A 6298-nucleotide genomic window follows, 5' to 3' on the forward strand; every position below is an offset into this window, starting at 1 on the left:
AGTGCGGATTGGAAGATTATTTTTAAATTAAAGAGGACCAGAGAATTAAGGTCTAATATACTTTTAATTTATTTTTGACAGTTGCTTGCCCTGTTAGAAACAAAAATGTCAAGATATCAGGACGTTACCTGTTTGTTGTCGACCAGTTAGTTAGGCTACGAGGAGCAGTACTTGAGTATTTTTTTAGACATGGATACTTGGTTTAAAATGATGCCTTTAGAGTTGATAGAGTGGCAATTTAAGTTAGTATTTTTTGCGTTAAATCACCTCATACAATAAAAATATAGCCTAGTAATGAGAAATAATCGAAAAATTGTTCAACAGATATATTGTTTCTAGGGGCAGTATACAGCAGCAAAATTTATAGGAAAGTGATTTTAAATAATTTGTATAGGGACAGATTGTAAATAAATTATCTAAAATTGTAAGTAGGTATTGTATTTTATAAAGGATTAAATAATTATAGCAGCACCTCCACGTGCTGAGTTGCTAGGAAGGGTTGTAAGTAGGACAACATAGCTAGGAAAAGATATTTTGGATGTATTAGTAAAGTTGTCAAGGTATATACAAAGCTAAAGAGCAAATCTTCATGGAATAAGTCCATATCTCGCTTCTGTAACTATTTAGTAATAGGTCCAACATACCAGTATTGTTACAACACAAAGTCAAATTAAAAACTAAGGGAATAAGTTTTACTCAGTGGTAACACCATATATTATATTGAATCTTCCTCCAACAAAATAATTTAAATTTTCATGTATTAATTGACAAAGAGAATATTTTTAAAAACAATTAATATATTCCAAAACATATGTGACAACAATTTTTTTTAAAATTTTATTTTTTCTTGTGTTAACTCAAGTTATTATAATCTACGTGTACTCGGATGAGGTTATAAAATAAAATGCCACGTTGACACTTTTTTTTTTTTGATATAAAGTTTTTATTACATAATTTTCTTAAAAAAATATCCAAAAGTCATGTATATACAATAATATGTTGATTAATTTATACAATAAATCGGTATTTTAATGCTAATAATATTTTAAATTATACTTATGGTAACCTTTCCCTCAACGCCGTATGCGAAGCCCAAATTGTAGAACCAATTGTTTAAAATTTTATCAACGTAAAAATCGATTTCGTTTGCTATATATTCCACCATAGTCGATTCCTCAGATATTATCTGGTTTTTCTTTTTGGATATAAAATCTTCATACAACTTTGATATAGTCCATTCGTTGTCTTTTGAAATAACGCAATGCTGGTAGATGAAATTTTTCACGTTCTTGACATATATCTCCGACATGTATTGGCTTATGGTTTTTATTTCCAGATCGATCACTTCTACGTCTATAGCATGTGCGGACACTTTTAATGACGTTTCCGGCCCTACGGTTGAAGTGTACTGGGTCAATCTCTCGGTAGCGATCATAACACTACGTTTACGTTCCGACTGTGGAACTAGCGAGAAAATTAATTCCAACGCATCTTTCATGCATTTGAATCTCGGTGACACGCTGTGGAGTTTGATCAGAAACAGACGAAAACAAGCGTAATAATTTTGCCACGTACCGTCGGAATATTTTTCGTTTCGGCAAACCCATAAAAAACGTTGTGTGAGCAACTTGTACTTATAAATAATCTCGCTGTACTTACACATGAGCAATATCCAGATCTCCCTATATCTTTCCAGGACGTTGGATTCGTCGACCGGATTCCGGTTTGTCGATATGGCTTCGAGTATTACGGACATGGGATCCGAGATATCTTTGTTTTTTATTAATCGAATTTTAACGTCTTGCATGCCATCCCGCCATCCCGAATGGCGCACCAACATGTTTAATTTATTAGCTAGTTCCGATTTTTGTAATTGGCTCGTATCATCCGTAACAACGTTTGTAAAACAAAGTACAGCAACCCAAACTAGTATAAAAAACAACGTTTGCGAATGCATTGTCACAGCTACTAAAAAACAAAACACGGTAGCAAGACACGGTGTTAAAAATTGAAATAAAAAGTTTCATAATTAAATTTTTTATTAAGCACACCTCACGAATATTTGCTTTTATTATATTTGTACGCTAAATCTCGCTTTTTAATAATTCAAAGGCATTTTTAATATACACGATACAGCGAAATCGACATAAATCCGTTAATTTATATACTTTCCATATTTGATATATCAGTAGAGTGGGTTACAAGTTATAAACAATGCTATAGAACAAATCTCCATTGGGTAAGTCACTATATAGCTTCTGTAACTATTTAGAATAGACTCAAAATGCTGGTATTGTTACAACACAATCAAATAAAAAATAAAGTACATAATTTTTACAGAGTGGTAATACCTAATAGTAATTTGATTCCTCCCTCAAATAGAAGGATTCAAGTCTCAAGTCATTCTCAAGTCTTAATTGACAATGAGTATTTTTAATAATTGTTTATTACAAATGATAGTGTTGTATCGCTTATCTTTTTTTATTATTATTTTCCAAATATTGAGTAACAGCCATTTTTTTTTAAATTATTTTATTTCGTGATAACTTAAATTTTTTTAGTACACGTGTACATAAGGTTATAAAATAAAATGCCACGTTTCATTTGATATCAAGTCGTGAATACATACCTATGTTTAAAAAAAAATATTTTCAAGTCATATATTATGTTGATTAATCTATACAATATATCAGTATTTAGATGCTATTAATATTTTAAATAATCCTTATTGTAACCTTTCCTTGCTTGCCGTATCCAAAGGCCAAATTGTAAAACCAATTGTTTAAAATTTCATAAACGAAACAATCGATTTTGTTTACTATATATTCCATCAGAGTCGATTCCTGCATCTGGTTTCTCTTTTTGGACTTAAAATCTTCAAACAATTTCGGTATAGTCTATTCTGTGAGTTTCGGAATAACGCAAGTTGTTAGTATAGAATTAGAACAAAAAAATATTTTCAAGTTATTTATTATGTTGATTAATTTATACAATAAATCGGTATTTTAACGCTAATAATACTTTAAATTGTTTTTATGGTAACCTTTCCCTCAACGCCGTATGCAAAACCCAAATTGTAGAACCAATTGTTTAAAATTTCATCAACGTAACAATTGTATTCGTTTACTATATATTCCACCATAGTCGCTTCCTCGGGTATTATTTCGTTTTTCTTTTTGGATATACAATCTTCATACAATTTCGATGTAGTCCATTCGGTTTCTTTCGGAATAACGCAATGTCGTTGTGTAAAACGATATACGTTTTGAACATATACTTCCGACATAAATTTGCTTATGTTTTTTATTTCCGTATCGATCACTTCCACGTCAATACGGTGTGCGGACAATTTTGATGACGTTTCTGGCCCAACAGTTGAAGTGTACTGGGTCAATCTCTCGGTAGCGACCATTATACTATGCTTAGGTCTCGATTGTGGAACTAGCGAGAAAATTAATTCCAACGCATCTTTCATGCAATTAAATCTCGATGACACGCTGTGGAGTTTGGCCAGAAACAAACGAAAACAATAGTTATACTTTTGAAGCGCACCGTCGGAATATTTTTCGTTTAGGCAAACACGTATAAAACGTTGTATGAGCAACTTGTACTTATAAATAATCTCACCGTACTTACACATAATCAATGTCCAAATCTCCTTGTATCTTTCCATGACGTTGGACTCGTCGAACGGATTTTGGTTAGACGATATGGTTTCATGAATTGCGGACATGGGATCCGAGATATCTTTGCCATTATTTATTACGATTTTGACATTCTGCATCCCATCCCGCCATCCCGGATTACGGACCAACATGTTTAGTTTATTAACAAGTTCCGATGTGAAATCCGACACAACGCGTGTAAAACAAAGTGCAGCAACCCAAACTAGTATTGAAATCAACGTTTTCGAATGCATTGTCATAGCGACTATAAAACAAAACAAGGTAGCATGACACGGTGTTAAAAATTGTAATAAGATGTTTAATAAATACATTTTTTATTTGAGCATACTTCACGAATATTTGCTTTTATTAATTTTTACGCTACATCCCGCTATTTAATAATTCAAAGGCATTTTTAGTTGACACGGTGACAGCGTAGGAGGCGTGAATCCTTAAACTCATATGTTTCCATAATTTAATTTAAATCACTAATTAGTTAAGCGCATGTAATAATTCAAATTTCGCAAATTAAAAAAAACATCCATCTTTTAAACAGAGAGCTCTGTTATTATATATTATATTATATTATGGAATATTCTATATATATATATATAAATTTAATGTCTGTTTGTCTGTTCTTTATGCATTAGTACACCGTTCATCCGATCGCCATGAAACTTTGGAAAGTTGTTGAGTACACTCCCACAAACCTAACTGGCTTAGTATTTTTCGAAAATTCCACCCCTAAATCCTTAGGGATGGTCTCAAACACGAACTTTGTACTTTAAATACGAAATATTTTCCGTTGCTAACCCAAAATAAACACTTGGTTTGTAACCATGGTAACCACAGTACTCGAGCGAAATGATAGGTAATGGTTAAAGAAACAAGCCGATTCTATGTACCACAATTTTGGGGACGCTTTTCCCTGTTGGAACGGGATCTGGGACCGGGACTGGGACCCTTGAGGAGGACATAATAACCGAAAAAGTGTCACAAAAACGCTGTCGCGCTGTTATCTGATAAGATATTAGAGATGAGGGATGAGGGTGGGGATGGGGAATCGCAATTATTTTACTCAGCCCTGGCAGATTAAATCTCGGGCAACGCCGGGTCCGGTCAGCTTGTATATATATAAAATGTGATAGTACGGGGTACCTGCGGCGCACGGTCGATATAACTAATAATAACATTGTGAGTATCTATAAATATTTACTGGTTTACTGGTTTATCGTATGACATTACATTATACTTAGTGTTGGGAACTATTGACATACAATTTTTTCATGGTTTGATAACTTATGTTCAGGTTTAGACCTAAGTTTACGGAACATTTTCAGAAGCCTATTGTTTAAAAATTAAAAGGTACTTCATATTTATACGTATTTTCCTCAAATAAATAGATTATATATCATTTTGGGTTATGGTTTTCTAATTTTTATCGCACTCTTGTGTCAAATCACCAGGAGCCGCCATTGAGAAATAATCATAAAATTGTTCAACAGATATAATTTTTCTAGGACGGCAGTATACAGCAGCAAAACTAATAGCAATGTGATATAAAACAATTTGTATAGAGGCAGATTATAAATACAGTAGTTTGTCTGAAAAGGTAAGTAGATACAACACAAAATCAGAATCAACCTAAAATTAAAATGAATAATGTTTACACAGTGATAACACCTTATATTAGTAACCCAAATAGAACAGTAAATTTTCAAGTCTTAGTTGACAAAGAGCATATTTGTAAATAACAAATGCTATTTGTATATCAGATGTTTTTATTAATATATATTCCAAAAATAATGTGACAACGATTTTTATTTTTAATTTATTATGTTTTGTGTTTAATCAAATTATTTTAGTCTACGTGTACATGTATAAGGTTATAAAATAAAATGCCACGTTGACACATTCTATTTAATATCCAGTTGTTAATATATATTTGTCTTATACAAGAAGTCAGTCATACACAATGTTATGTTTATTAATCTATACAATAAATCGGTATTTTGACGCTAATAATATTTTAAATATTTTTATTGTAACCTTTCCCTCAACGCCGTATGCGAAACCCAAATTGTAGAACCAATTGTTTAAAATTTCATCAACGTAACAATTGTATTCGTTTACTATATATTCCACCATAGTCGCTTCCTCGGGTATTATCTCGTTTTTCTTTTTGGATATACAATCTTCATACAATTTCGATGTAGTCCATTCGGTTTCTTTCGGAATAACGCAATGTCGCTGGACGAAATGACACACGTTCTTATCATATACTTCGGCGAAATATTTGCCTATGGTTTTTATTTCCACATCGATCACTTCCACGTCGATACGGTGTGAGGACAATTTTGATGACGTTGCCGGCCCTACAGTTGAAGTGTACTGGGTCAATCTCTCGGTAGCGACCATTATACTATGCTTAGGTTTTGATTTTGGAACTAGCGAGTAAATTAATTCTAACGCGTCTTTCATGCAATTAAATCTCGATGACACGCTGTGGAGTTTGATCAGAAACAGACGAAAACAAGCGTGATATTTTTGACGCACATCGTCGGAATATTTTTCGTTTCGGCAAACCCGTATAAAACGTTGTATGAGAATCTTGTACTTATAAATTATCTCGC

The sequence above is a fragment of the Adelges cooleyi genome, unplaced genomic scaffold (genome assembly GCF_023614345.1).
Source record: "Adelges cooleyi isolate 19-005CV unplaced genomic scaffold, UGA_ACOO_1.1 ACOO_flye_CR_arks_rails_tigmint_CR_PRNA_248, whole genome shotgun sequence".
Classification (NCBI taxonomy): Eukaryota; Metazoa; Arthropoda; class Insecta; order Hemiptera; family Adelgidae; genus Adelges; species Adelges cooleyi.